We start from the raw sequence: 15,353 nt of genomic DNA on the forward strand, positions 1-15,353 counted from the left end.
TCCGGCCTTGGCGGCAACGGGTGGCAAGTGTCCAGGGAGCGCCCCGCGGTGAGTCCAGGACGCAGAGAAGAGTCTCGCGGGAGCCTCACCCGAGACAGCACCGGCGCCCGGGCGAGCCGAGCCCTTCCGCGGTGAGTCGGCGCCCTGGGGTCGCCGCGCCAGGAGCTCAGGGATGGCCCTAGGGCTCCCCACAGAGGGAGCCGGGGCCTCCCGCCCACGACCGCGGAGCGGCCCCTTCCCGCGTGGCGGGGCCAGCGAGCTCCTCTTGCGGGGCGTGGACGGGGCCGGGGTGCCCGGCATACAAGCTTATGGAGCAGCCCCCTTTGAAGATCTCCAGGTGGACCTCACAGAGATGCCACAGTGTGGCGGTGACAAGTGTTTGCTAGTTCTTGTGTGTACCTGCTCTGGGTGGGTGGAGGCTCATCCAACACGAACTGAGAAAGCTCCTGAAGTAACCCGTGTGCTTCTTCGAGATCTTATTCCTAGATTTGGACTGCGCTTACGGATCGGCTCAGATAACGGGCCGGCGTTTGTGGCTGACTTGGTACAGAAGACAGCAAAGGTATTGGGGATCACATGGAAATTGCATGCCGCCTACCGGCCTCAGAGTTCCGGAAAGGTGGAGCGGATGAATCGGACTATCAAAAATAGTTAGGGAAAGTATATCAGGAAACAGGATTAAAATGAATACAGGCTCTCCATATGGTATTATTTAAAATTAGATGTACCCCTTCTAAAAGAACAGGATATTCCCCTTATGAAATATTGTATCATAGGCCCCCTCACGTATTGCGGGGACTTCCAGGCACTCCCCGAGAGTCAGGTGAAATTGAGTTACAGCGACAGTTACAGGCTTTAGGGAAAATTACACAAACAATCTCAGCCTGGGTAAATGAGAGATGCCCTGTTAGCTTATTCTCCTCAGTTCACCCTTTCTCCCCAGGTGACCCAGTGTGGATCAAGGACTAGAATGTAGCCTCTTTGTGCCCATGGTGGAAAGGACCCCAGACTGTCGTCCTGACCACTCCCACCGCTGTGAAGGTAGAGGGAATCCCAGCCTGGATCCACCACAGCCTTGTAAAACCTGCAGCGCCTGAAACCTGGGAGGCAAGTGTGGGGAAAAGAAAGAGATCAGCCTGTTACTGTGTCTATATAGAAAGAAGTAGACATAAGAGACTCCATTTTGTTCTGTATTTGAAATGCTGTTAATCTGTGACCCTACCCCCAACCTTGTCCTTGCAAGAGACATGTGCTGTGGTAACTCAAGGTTTAATGGATTTTGGGCGTGCAGGGTGTGACTTTGTTCCTAGAAAAGCTAGGTATTGTCCAAGGTTTATCCCCATGTGATAGGATGAAACAACGTTGCTAAAAGGTTTATCTCAAGGCACAGGATTTTCCTTTAAACTTTTCATGTCACAGAGATCCTTGTTCTTATGTCTTACTGCTAATTTCCTCCCTAAAAATGATCCTATTGTCCTGCCACTCCCTTATCTTTAAGATGGTAAAGATAATTATCTATAAATACTAAGGGAACTCAGAGGCCGGTGCCGGCGTGGGTCCTCTGTAAGCTGAGCGCCGGTCCCCTGGGCCCCCGCTTTTCTTTCTCTATACTTTGTCTCTGTGTCTTATTTCTTTTCTCAAGTCTCTCGTTCCACCTAACGAGAAACACCCACAGGTGTGGAGGGGCAGGCCACCCCTTCAGGCAAGACCAAGCCCGGACAACCCTTGCGGAGTGACCCTGAAGAAGACGACAAGCCCTACTCCAGTCACACCCGGAAGCTGACTGGTCCACGCACGGCCGAAGCATGAGGAATCTCATCGTGGGATTCATTTTCTTAAATTTTGGACTTATGCAGTAAGGGCTTCAACTGACCTTACTCAAACCGGTGACTGTTCCCAGTGTATTCATCAGGTCACTGAGGTAGGACAGCAAATTAAAACAATCTTCCTGCCGGGCGCGGTGGCTCAAGCCTGTAATCCCAGCATTTTGGGAGGCCGAGACGGGCGGATCACGAGGTCAGGAGATCGAGACCATCCTGGCTAACCCAGTGAAACCCCGTCTCTGCTAAAAAAATACAAAAAAAAACTAGCCGGGCGAGGTGGCGGGCGCCTGTAGTCCTAGCTACTCGGGAGGCTGAGGCAGGAGAATGGCGTAAACCCAGGAGGCGCAGGTTGCAGTGAGCTGAGATCCGGCCACTGCACTCCAGCCTGGGCGACAGAGCCAGACTCCGTCTCAAAAAAAAAAAAAAAAAAAACTTTCTGTTCTATAGTTATTATGAATGCATGGAAATGTTGAAAGAAACTTGCTTGTATAATGCCACTCAGAACAAGGTATGTAGCCGGGGAAATGACCAACCTGATGTGTGTTATAACCCATCTGAGCCCCCTGCAACCACTGTTTTCAAAATAAGATTAAGAACTGGCCTTTTCCTAGGTGATACAAGTAAAATAATAACTATAACAGAAGGAAAAGGAATCCCCAAACAAGTAGCCTTAAGATTTGATGCTTGTGTGGCCATTAATAGTAACAAGCTAGGAACAGGATGTGGTTCTCTTAACTGGGAAAGGAGCTACAGAGTAGAAAAACATGTTTGTCATGAGTCAGGGGTTTGTGAAAATTGTGCCTATGGCCAAGTGTTATTTGGGATACTTGGAAAAAGAACAAAAAGGACCCGGTTCATCTTCAGAAGGGGAAGCCAACCCCCCCTGTGCTGCCGGTCACTGTAACCCACCGGACCTCATAATCACCCATCCCCTAGACCCCCGCCAACCCTCCTGTGCTGCCGGTCGTTGTAACCCCCCAGACCTCATCATCACCCATCCCCTAGATCCCCGCCACCCCTCCTGTGCTGCCGGTCACTGTAACCCACCGGACCTCATCATCACCCGTCCCCTAGACCCCCGCCAACCCTCCTGTGCTGCCGGTCGTTGTAACCCCCCGGACCTCATCATCACCCATCCCCTAGACCCCCGCCACCCCTCCTGTGCTGCCGGTCACTGTAACCCACTGGAACTAATAATCACCAATCCCCCAGATCCCCGTTGGGAAAAGGGAGAACCCGTAACCCTGGGGATCGATGGGACAGGGTTAAACCCCCATGTTGCCATTTTAGTCCGAGGGGACGTCTACAGGCGCTCTCCTAAACCAGTGTTTCAAACCTTTTATGAGGAGCTGAATCTGTCAGCACCAGAACTTCCGAAAAAGACAAAAAATTTGTTTCTCCAATTAGCAGAAAATGTAGCTCATTCCCTTAATGTTACTTCTTGTTACGTATGCGGGGGAACCACTATCGGAGACTGATGGCCTTGGGAAGCCTGAGAGTTGGTGCCCACTGATCCAGCTCCTGATATAATTCCAGTTCAGAAGGCCCAAGCTAGCAACTTCTGGGTCCTAAAAACCTCAAGTATTGGACACTACCGTACAGCTAGGGAAGGAAAAGACTTTATCATCCCTGTAGGAAAGCTTAATTGTATAGGACGGAAGTTGTACAACAGCACAACAAAAACAATTACTTGGTAGGGCCTAAATCACACTGAAAAGAACCCATTTAGTAAATTTTCTAAATTAAAAACTGCCTGGGCTCATCCAGAATCTTATCAGGACTGGACTGCTCCCGCTGGACTATACTGGGTATGTGGGCACAGAGCCTACATTCGGTGACCTAATAAATGGACAGGTAGTTGTGTTATTGGCACTATTAAACCGTCCTTTTTCTTCTTACCTGTAAAAACGGGTGAGCTCCTAGGTTTCCCCATCTACGCCGCCCGAGAAAAGAGAGGCATAGTTATAGGAAACCGGAAAGATAATGAGTGGCCTCCTGAAAGGATCATACAGTATTATGGGCCTGCCACATGGGCACGAGACGGCTCAGGGGGATACCGAACCCCCATCTACATGCTCAATCGGATCATAGGGTTGCAGGCCGCCTTAGAAATAATTATTAATAAAACTGGCAGAGCTTTGACTGTTTTAGCTTGGCAGGAAACGCAAATGAGAAATGCTATCTATCAGAATAGACTGGCCTTGGACTACTTGCAGCTAAAGGAGGAGTCTGTAGAAAATCTGACTTAACCAATTGCTGCCTACAAATAGATGCTGAAGGACAGGTGGTTGAAAACACAGTCAGGGGCCGGGCGCGGTGGCTCAAGCCTGTAATCCCAGCACTTTGGGAGGCCGAGGCGGGTGGATCACGAGGTCAGGAGATCGAGACCATCCTGGCTAACATGGTGAAACCCCGTCTCTACTAAAAAAATACAAAAAACTAGCCGGGCGTGGTGGCGGGCGCCTGTAGCCCCAGCTACTCGGAGGCTGAGGCGGGAGAATGGTGAACCCGGGAGGTGGAGCTTGCAGTGAGCCGAGATCGGGCCACTGCACTCTAGCCTGGGCCACACAGCGAGACTCCGTCTCAAAAAAAAAAAAAAAAAAAAACACAGTCAGGGACATGGCAAAGTTGGCACATGTGCCTGTACAGGTTTGGCATGAGTTTGATCCTAGGTCTTTATTTGGAAAATGGTTTCCAGCTTTAGGAGGATTTAAAACCCTCATTGTAGGTGTACTGCTAGCAATAGGAACTTGCTTGCTGCTCCCCTGTGTATTACCCTTGCTTTTTCAAATGATAAAAAGTTTTGTTGCTACTTTGGTTCATCAGAAAACTTCAGCACATGTGTATTATATGAATCACTGTTGCTCTATCTCACAGAGAGACTCAGAAAGTAAAGATGAGAGTGAGAACTGCCACTAAAAAGGTGAAAATTCTCAAAGGGGGGAAATATAGAATGAGACCACCACTTCTCCTGTTGTCCTACCCAGGTTTTCCCCATCTCCCCTTTTCCCCAGTTTATAAGACAGGAAAAGGGAGAGAAAGCAAAACGTTGGAAAGAAACAGAAGATAAATAGTTAAGAACTTTCACCTCCCTTGTCCAGGCGCTCGCCATTGCTCCATCTATGAGACGCCCCCTTCTATAGAAGTAAATTGTCTAGCTAAGGAAAACGTATATTTGAGTGCTACTTCTTTGGCGGCACAGAAAATTTACATATAACACAGTGAGCTGCCCAGATCTCGTCACTGCACTCCAGCCTGGGCGACAGAGTGAGACTCCGTCTCAAAAAAATATATAAAAAACAAGCCAGAAAATGCTGGCCAGGCACGGTGGCTCACACCCGTAATCCCAGCACTTTGGGAGGCTGAGGTGGGCAGATCACCTGAAAACAGGAGTTTGAGACCAGCTTGGCCAACAGTGAAACCCCCGTCTCTGCCAAAAATACAAAAATTAACCTGGGCATGGTGGTGTGCGCCTGTAATCCCAGTTACTCCGGAGGGCTTAGGCGGGAAAACTGCTTGAACTCAGGAGGTGGAGGTTGCGGTGAGCTGAGATCAGGCCACTGCACTCCACCCTGAGCAAGACTCTGTCGCCAAAAAAACAAACAGGCCAGCTGCGGTGGCTCACGCCTGTAACCCCACCACTTTGGGAGGCTGAGGCAGGAGGATCGCTTGAGCCCAGAAGTTGGAGACCAGCCTGCGCAACAAAGAGAGACCCCGTCTCTTCCAAGAAATAGAAGAGGAGGAGAAAAACCAAATGAGTTCCCCTGCCATAGCCAGACGCCCCCCAAACCATGGCTATAATGAAGGTTTTGGTTTTATTGATTGAGAGGGTCTCACTCTGTCAACCAGGCTGGAGTGCAGTAGTGCGATCTCTGCTCACTGAAACCTCCGCCTCCCATGCTCAGGCGATCCTTCTACCTCAGCCTCCAGGCTAAGAAGCTGGGACCACCGACATGTGCCACCTGACCTGGCTTTTTTTTTTTTTTTTGAGAGGGCGTTTCACTCTTGTTGTCCATCCTGCAGTGCAATGCAAGGACTTGGCTCAGTGCAACCTCCACTTCCCGGGTTCAAATGATTCTCCTGCCTCAGCCTCCTGAGTACCTGGAATTTCAGGCACCTGCCACCACGCCTGGCTAATTTTTGTATTTTTTTTAAGGAGAGATGGGGTTTTACCATGTTGGCCAGGCTAGTCTGGAACTCCAGACCTCAGGTGATCCACCCGCCTTGGCCTCGCTGAGATTCCAGGCGTGAGCCACCACGCCCAGCCCCATCAAGGTTTTCAGGGCCTAGCTGCAAAGCAGGGGCAGGGGAAGTTACAGGGGCGGTGAAGCACGCGGTACGGGCCAGCATCTGTTTGAAGCCGCTGTGTCTGTTTCCTGTGCGCTTTATGGAGGGAGGCGAAGGAGCACCCGCGTCTGCATGGCTGCAGGATGGGGCACAGGCAGCCGGTCCCAAGCGGCATTCAGGCAGCCGGCCCTGTTGTGGCAGGCACCTCATGTGAAGCCCACCCCTCTGTGATTAGGAAATTCTCCAGAAAGCTCCAGCCTCTGTCTTTTCTGTCACCTTTGACCCCAGGAGGACACTAGGGGACCCAAACCCTGCCCCGCATCAGCCAATAGACACAGCAGTGCGGCACCTGTGGGACTTTTATTAGGGGGAGCATTTCCTAAATGTGCAGGGCCGGAAAGGCAGGGGTGGGAGGGGTCCACGGCCAGGCTCCGTGAATTGTGGTCTCACTGTGGACTCAGGATGAGGGGTGCTCATCCACTGGCCCAGGCCCCTCCCTCTTCAGCCAGCGCATTTGTCTGCTGGTGCTGCTGGACAAAGTCTTCAACATGGGCATCCAACATGGCCTCGGTGAGGACTCCATCCTCGGAGGCATACGCCGTGTCCTAGTGAGGAGAGAGGGAGCTGAGGGAGGCCACCATGGGAGCCCCCCACCTGTAACGCAGGCCAGGGCCCCAAAGTGGGGAGGGTGCAGACCGGGGGCACCAGGACGGCCTCAGGGTGAAACACAGGCTTCCTGCACCTCGGCAGAGCCCAGCATACGTGTGGACACCGGGAGCGGCCCCTGCAGTGCCACAGCCCTGCCTGCGTCCTCAGCACTGCAGTTTCTCAGTGACTTTCTAATAACGGAAAGCCCGAGGCCGAGCCCCACTGACTGCAGACCCAGGGCAGCTCCCAAGAGGCAGGAGGGAATTGCAGACCCTCTGCGTGTCTCAGCCGTGGCCAGGCAGTGCCCCCGGGTCACAGTGCACCGCAGAACCTCAGACGCTCACCTTCATAGGCCTCCAGGGCAGAGGTAGCCACTGCCCAACCTCAGGGCACATAGGTGCTAGCATCAAGGTCACCCGTGCCTCCACAGGACTTGGTATCCAGCACGCGGAGGCTGGAGCTGCTGGGACTGTGGCCCTTGAAGTCACTTCAAGCACCTCAGGTGCAGCCCTTCTGCCATGGACAGGTTGCTCTCCATCCCAGTGCCAGTGAAAGGTGTGGAGTCCCCAAGGGGAGGCACCCATGGGTCAGGGTGAAGGTTTGGGCACCCCCACTGGGCACTGTGCTTGGGAGTGCACCAGGACGCCTGGAGGAAGCACAGGGCAGGGGATGCTTCCCGGACAGCTGAGGGGGTCCCTCACTCAGTCCCGGCTGTGCCTCCCAGAGGCAGGACTCATCTCACAGGGTAAAGGGGCAGCAGCACACCATCCTCCCACAACACGGCTGCCACGACGGGACCTGCCATGGGGATGACCACGTGGTGCTTGTACTCTCTGGCAGCGCCCACCGCTCGCCAAGAGCCACTGTGTGGGGAGACACCGACTGGAGCTGGACCGCCACTGTGGCTCAGGGGCCCAGGTCTGTTCAACATCATTTTTGATCTTGAGCCGACCCAAGAGAGTTGAAACAGGTGTGGGAACCCTCAGGGTGCACCCGAGTGGCTGCACCTCACCCAGGGCCCAGTGGAGGAAAGGGGATGAGCAGATGCTCACGGGGCCACCCCACCAGGAAGCACGGGACCTGGCAGAGCCCACCAGAAGTGACAGCGAAATGTCACGTGGCCTCCTGGGTGGGATTCTCGGCAAGACCCAGTCCCAGGTGGGGCCATGCCCAGCTAATTTTTTATATTTTTAGTAGAAACAGGGTTTCACCATGATAGCCAGGATGGTATCGATCTCCTGACCTCGTGATCCACCCGCCTTGGCCTCCCAAAGTGCTGGGATTACAGGCGTGAGCCACCGTGCCTGGCCACTTTTTTTCTTTTTAATTTTTGAGACAATGTTGCTTTTCTTGCCCAGGCTGGAGTGCAAATGGCACGATCTCGGCTCACTGCAACCTCTGCCTGCCGCATTCACGCGGTTCTCCTGTCTCAGCTTCCCGAGTAGCTGGGATTACGGGCATGCACCACCATGCCCAACTAAGTTTGTATTTGTAGGAGAGATGGGGTTTCTTCACGTTGGTCAGGTTGGCCTCGAACTGCCGACCTCAGGTGATCCACCCGCCTCACACTTTTATGATAAAAACACTCACCAAACCAAGAATTGAAGGATACACCCTAAACACAATGAAAGCCACATATCACAAGCCCATAGGTGACATACTCAGTGGTGGAAACAAAGCTTTTCCTCTGAGGTAAGGAACCAGGCAAGAATGCTTTACCGCTTCTATTCCACACACCACTGGAAGCTCTGGCCAGAGCAATTAGACAAGAAAAAGAAAGGTCATCCAAACTGAAAAGGGACAGGTAAAATCACCTGTTCTCAGATGAAATAATCTTATATGTGGAAAGTCCTAGAATCCATATTGGAAGAAAAAACGCCGTGACATCAGCAAACTTACAGGATACAAAACCAACAGCAAAGAAAGCTGCAGTTCTACATCCCAACAGTGAATAATGTGAACGGGGAATTATGAAACCGTTTCCATTTACAAAAGCAGCGGAAAGAATAAAATACTTGGAAATTCACTTAACCAAGGAGGTGAAAGACTTGTACAATGGAAACTGGCCGGACGCGGTGGCCCATGTCTGAATCCCAGCCCCTTGGGAGGCTGAGGCAGATGGATTACCTCATGTCAGGAGTTCAAGACCAGTCTGGACAACATGGTGAAACATCGTCTCTACTAAAAATACAAACATTAGCCAGGCGTGGTGGCTCAGGCAATCCACTTACCTCGGTCTCTCAAAGTCCTGGGATTACAAGTGTGAGCCAAAGTGCCCAGCACAAAAAACACAACTGTTGAAGGACCAAGTGTGGGGTTGGGCACGGTGGCTCCCCACCACGACTGTGAGCGGCGCGGGATGAGCATCCTTATAAGGGACACCAGAGAGCCGGGTTGCTCTCGCTGCCACATGAGTATCCAGCAAAGAACACTGCACGGGGGGGGACTGAGCAGGCACCCTGACCTTGGGCCTCTGCTTTCAGAGCTGTGGGGACACACGCCCCAGTGGTTAGGGCAGGCTCAGTAGCCAACCACACTCCTGGGTTTTTGTTTTCTGTTTTTTTTTTTTTTTTGAGACGGAGTCTCACTCTGTTGTTCAGGCACAAACTCGGCTCACTGCAACCTCCACCTCCCAGGTTCAAGTGATCCTCCCACCTCAGCCTCCCAAGCAGCTGGCATTACAGGCGTGCACCATTGGGTCCGGCTAATATTTTTATTTTTTGTAGAGATGGGGTCTCCCCTTGCTTTCCAGGCTGGTCCTGAACTCCTGACTTCAAATAATCTGGCTGACTTGACCTCCCCAAATGCCGGGAAAACAAGCATGAGCCACCACCACGCCTGGCCTCTGCTTGCTTAGTTGTGGAAAGAGACCTGGTCCCAAGTGGGGACGGCCTGGAACACAGACCTCAGCTGACCCACAAGGATGGGGTTTGAGATCTGAGGCTCTTTGTCACAGCGGCATAACCCAGCCTGTACTGACTAATACAGCCCCTAGAGACCCCGGCTCCAACGTTCAAATCAAGGTAACTGGCTACTTCATGAACCTGTCACACACCAAAGCGCTGCTAGGTGGAGTGACCAGGTTGTCACACAGACTCTGCAGACCCCAGAGGCAGCGATGCCTGTGCATGGCCTTGGTGCCTTCAGCCCCACAGACCTGGTTTTGCTTTTCCTGCAACCCCCAAAGATCAAAGCTTTCCAGATGGCCACGCCCACACTGCTCTGAGTCCCGGCTCCCCGTCCCTGCAGCAGCCACGGAGCTGCAGGAGGGGTCCTCCAAGGAGCAGCCGGCTGTGGGACAATCAGAGGTCAGGTCACTCCTGCCCATGTGTCTGAGCCCGTCAAGCAGGACCAAGGCAATGGACGTGGTCCAGGAAACACAACATCCCTCCAGCCCCACCACCAAACTCAGGCGGGGCCTGTCCCAATGACCATTCACACCAGGGGGTGCCCGTCTGCCAAGGTGAGCATCGAAAGCCTCCCGGCCCACCTGGCAGAGCCCGGATACTAGGATGCCGGACGGGCTTCCTGACCTGTGACCGTCAGCCACGGACATGCCCCACCCTTCCGAGGGCAGGAGCAGGGGCGCGCCACTGTGTGGAGTGGCCGACTGGGGCGGGTGCCCCGTGTCACGTCTGTGCACTGAAAACCCCTCAACAGGAGCTGCTGTGTGACACTGGTGCTGGGACAGGCACAACCGGCCGTCTCCACAACAGTTGGGCTCCCGTCTGGGTGGGTGCGCCCGAGCCCGACTCACCTGCCAGGACTGAACCAGCTGTGCGATCTCCCGGCCCGACATGTGCTCCGTCAGCTCAGCGATCTCCTCGCACTTCCTCCCATAGTCAAACTGGGCCAGCTTCAGGCGCCTGGAGAAGGAGTTCCCAAGTGGGCCGGCCAAGGCAGCGGCTCCCACACCACGAGGTGGGGGCTGGAAGATAGGCAGCCAGGCGGGCACCCATGCCAGATGTCCCCTTGGGAGGGAGTCTTCCTGTGACAGCCAAACTCCACCCTCTCCATGATGCAAACCAGGTCTGGGCTGAGCAGAGAGGTGGCGACTGCTGTGGGGCCTGGAGATGGCCGCACCCCCTCTTCACACCAGCCCTGCCCTCACCTGCCCATTCAGCACCCACAAGGCGCATGGCCTTTACAGTGGCAGTGGCAGAGCCCTGACTTCCAGCAAAAGCATCTCCCTGGAGGCCACAGAAGCCAAGTCATGGTGCCAGGGCTACGAGCAGCCGTGGGAGTGGGAGAGCCCAGGGCAGGGGAGGGCCAAAGGGAAACTGAGGCCGGGACAGCTGGGCTAGCATGGAGCAGGCATCCACGGAGGGGTTGGCAGGGGGAACCAGGCTCTCTTTGGAACAGAGCAGCTTTTGCTGTCACAGGAGACAGCAGGAATTTAGGTCAGGTGCACAGAAGGACTCAGAAACACGTGACCTGGGGACGCCAAGAGGTGGAGCAGCCTCTGCTCATCTGGAGTGTTCCTGAGGCAGCCGGCGTGCAGCCCCAGGGCCTGTCATCACCTGGAGGCCTCTGCCCGCCGTGCCTGCTGCACCCACCACCAGCGACAGGGAGCCTGAAGGCCTCAGGGTACAAGTGCAGCCGGAGCCGCGCCCCACACCATGAGGCTCCAGGGCCAGGCATGGCAGCTGGAGGAAGGCCAGGCCAGCAGCCAGCAGGGGACCATGAGGATCCTCTCCAGTCCCAATATGGGGCTCTCATGAGGAGCGTCTCCCTTGAATCCCAACATGGGGGTCTCAGAGCAACACTCCACGTCACCTCCCCTCACCTCCAGGGCCTGAGGCTGGCTGGGCACAGTGGCTGGCATCTGTAATCCCTGCACTGTGGGAGGCCAAGGCGGGCAGATCACCTGAGGTCAGGGTTTCGAGACCAGCCTGGCCAACATGGTGAAACTGCATCTCTACAAAAATGCAAAAAGCAGTGGGGCGTGGTGGCAGGCACCTATAATCGCAGCTACTCAGGAGGCTGAGGCAGGCGAATCGCGTGAACCCAGGAGGCGGAGGTTGCAGTCAGCTGAGATCGTGCCACTGCACTCCAGCCTGGGGCACAGAGCGAGACTGTCTCAAAAAAAAAAGTTGAAGGTTTGTAAGTGATGGTGGGCTCTGCCCCCCAAACCCGAGGAGACGCCACCAGGCTGTTCTCAGGTGGGGATGAGGAAAGGGTGGTGGCACCTCCCTGAGTGCGGCCTCTGGGACCCTTGGGGCCCACAGGGCTCCTGCTCAAAACCGCAGGGCAGGGAGGCGGTGCCACCCCGGAGATTGGGCCTGCTGGGATCGTCTGGAGAGCAGGGCCGGGGGTGGGCCCTGAGCGAGGGTCCCTGGACAGGGGTGGGTAAAGCGAGACACTTACTGTTTTCCTTCTGTTGCGGGGATAAGAACATACTTGTCAAGATACATTCTCACCAGGCGCTCCCGCTCCTCCAGCCTGGGCAGGTCGAAGTGAACCATCACATCGATGCGGTCGTGGATGTCCCAGTGTAACTGCTCGGGGTGGCGGCTGGTCAGGACCAGCATGAATCTGCGGAGCAGGGATGGGGAAGGAAATGCTGGGGCTGCCGGCCAAACTGCCCCGAGGGGAACACGGGCTCCTTAGTCCCCCCAGGGGGACTTTCCGGGAGAATCTAAAGCGGCAGCTTGTGAGCACAGGAAACACCGGGAGGACGCGGCACAGCCTTGGTCACCGCCTGCCCCACCACGCCCAGCTGTCCCCCCGCCCGGCTACCGGAGCCTCTGTTCTCACCCCGTGTGGCGCTTCCCTGCTGACACTCGCCCAGCGTGATAGGCAGCGCCAGGACCACCACTCCTCCTGCTGCCTGAGCCCTGCCGTGCTGGGAGCAGGGATGCGGCACCCAGAGTCCATGTCAAGAGTGGCCACGCCAGCCAGGAGCAGGACCTCAGGGGCTCGGGTGCAGCGGAGGCTCAGCAGGGCCTCAGCCCTGCCTCTCTGGGAAGGACCTGAGCCAGGGCTCCAGGGAGCGTCTACGGGCAGCAGCTGAGCCAGGGAGCCCAACACGCCTGAGGAGTCGGCCACGGGCGCCTGGCAGGACTTGATCCTCCGTGTGACATGTGACTGGGGCTGGAGGGGCCCAGGAGACCAAGAGAACTCAAACTTAGGGGATTTGGGAGGGGCTAGGGAGCCTGGCCATGGGGCCATCCACCTACTGGGGACGTCTGGGCAGCAGCTCACGGAGGACGCACAATGTGGGGAGGGCCCCTAACCTGGAGGGTGCACCCCTGTCCAGCATCTGGGTCGGGGGGCCAAGGCCCCAGGCTCCGCCCAAACACACAAGACCTGCTCGTGCCCAGCTTCCCGTGTGAACAAACATGTCTCCATCTCCCACCCCAGGGCACCCACAGCCTCCAATGGAGGCCCCAGCAGAGCCTCAGACCATCAGACCGCCTCCCTTGCCGGCACAGGACCGCGGAAACCCAGGGGCAGAGGGACCTGCAAGCTGGGGCGGCATCGCACAGGGCCGTGAGGACGGGACTGACCCCGGCTCTGCCCAGGAGGCCCCCGCATGTTCCTCAGTGACGCCCCATGCTGTCCTGAGCTGGGACGTTCCTAGGGGACATCCGAGGTGGGCATGTTGAGGCCATGGGTGCTGCCCAGCACTGTGATCCAGGGCCCCTGAGGTCCCTCGGTGGGAACCAAGGGCGATGGCTGCAAAGCCCTACCCAGGGGCCCAGGACCCGAGGGGCCCCCTCACTTGTTGCTGCGCTCCTTCATGTGGTTTAGGAAGGCGTTCTGGGTGGCTTTGAGATCCTCGTTTATCTCCTCCTGCAGAGAGAAGGTTCAAGCCTTAGGCACCAGGAGCAAAGCCTTGTAAACAGCCACAGCAGAAGGTCCCACAGGCCTCCCTCCTGCAGGGAGCAGGGACGCGGCCACACTTTCATGGATCTAAACTCAAAAGCCTGACCAGGGCCAGGGACGGTGGCTCATGCATGTAACGTAGTATTTTGGGAGGCCGAGGTGGGCAGATCACCTGAGGTAGGGAGTTTGAGAACATCCTGGCCAACATGGTGAGACTCCGTCTCTACTAAAAATACAAAAATCAGCCAGGCGCGGTGGCACAACTGTGGTCCCAGCTACGTGGGAGGCTGAAGCAGGAGAATCACTTCAACCTGAGAGGCAGAGGTTGCAGCGAGCCGAAATCGCACCGATGCACTCCAGCATGGGCGACAGAGTGTGACTCTGTATCAAAAACAAAAACAAAAACAAAAAAAACCCTGACTGGGCATGGGGGCTCACGTCTGTAATCCCAGAACTTCACGAGGTCAAGGCGGGAGCATCTCTGATAGCTCAGAAGTTTGAGCCCAGCCTGGGTAACGAGGGAGTAAGTCCATGTCTACTAACATTACAAAAAAACAGCCGGGGACGATGGCTCACGCCTATAATCCCAGCACTTTGGGAGGCCGAGGTGGCCGGATCACAATGTCAGGAGATCGAGGCCATCCTGGCTAACACTATGAAACCCCGTCTCTACTAATAAATACAAAACAAAAATAGCCGAGCGTGGTGGCGGGCGCCTGTAGTCCCAGCTACTTGGAGGCTGAGGCAGGAGAATGCCATGAAACCGGGAGGCGGAGCTTGCAGTGAGCTGAGATTCCGCCGCTGTACTTTAGCCTGGGCGACAGAGCGAGGCTCCGTCTCAAAAAAAAAAAAAATTAGCCGGGACCAGGCACAGTGGCTCACGACTGTAATCCCAGCAGTTTGGGAGGCTGAGGTGGGCGGGTCACCTGAGGTCAGGAGTTTAGGACTAGCCTGACTGACATGGAGAAATCCCTTGTCTACTAAAAAAAAATACAAAATGAGCCGGGCGTGGTGGTACAAGACTGTAATCCCAGCTACTTGGGAGGCTGAGGCAGGAGAATTGCTTGAACCCAGGGGGAGGAGGTTGCAGTGAGCCAAGATTGCGCCACCGCACTCCAGCCTGGGCAACAAGAGCAAAACTCCATCACAAAAAAAAAAAATTAGCCGGGCATGGCACTGTGCCCCTGCAGTCCTGGCTACGCGGGCGGCTGAGGCAGGAGGACGGCTTGAGCTTGAAAGGTCGAGGCAACAGTGAGCTGTGATCGCGCCACTGCACTCCAGCCTGGGCGACAGAGACGCTGCCTTAACATAAGAACTGTATGGCTCTGCGTGGTGGATCACGCATGTAATCCCAGCATTTCGGGAGGCCAGGCGGGTAGGTCATTTGAGGTCAGGAGTCCTCCACCAGCCTGACCAAAATGGTGAAACCCCATCTGTACTAAAAATACAAAAATGCCTATAATCCCAGCTACTCAGAGGGCTGAGGCAGGAGACTAGCTTGAACCCAGGTGGTGGAGGTTGTAGTGAGCCAAGACCGTGCCACTGCAGGCCAGCTAAAGGGATAGAGTGTGACTTTATCTCAAATAAATAAGAATAAAATAGACCGGTGCAGTAATACCAGCACTTTGGGAGGCTGAGGCAGGTGCATCACGAGGTCAAGAGATCTAGACCATCATGGCCAACATAGTGAAACCCCATCTCTAGTAAAAAATACAAAAATTAGCCGGGTATGGTGGCAGGTGCCTATAATCCCAGCTACTTGGGAGA

General features: G+C 55.2%; 1 pseudogene; it reads right to left on the bottom strand.

Moving 5' to 3' along the window:
- Positions 1 to 4,431: 4,431 nt before the first annotated feature.
- Positions 4,432 to 15,353, bottom strand: part of LOC105498344 (ATPase family AAA domain-containing protein 3C-like) — a 14,172-nt pseudogene continuing 3,250 nt past the window's right edge.

Source organism: Macaca nemestrina, chromosome 1 (assembly GCF_043159975.1).
Source record: "Macaca nemestrina isolate mMacNem1 chromosome 1, mMacNem.hap1, whole genome shotgun sequence".
NCBI classification, from domain to species: domain Eukaryota; kingdom Metazoa; phylum Chordata; class Mammalia; order Primates; family Cercopithecidae; genus Macaca; species Macaca nemestrina.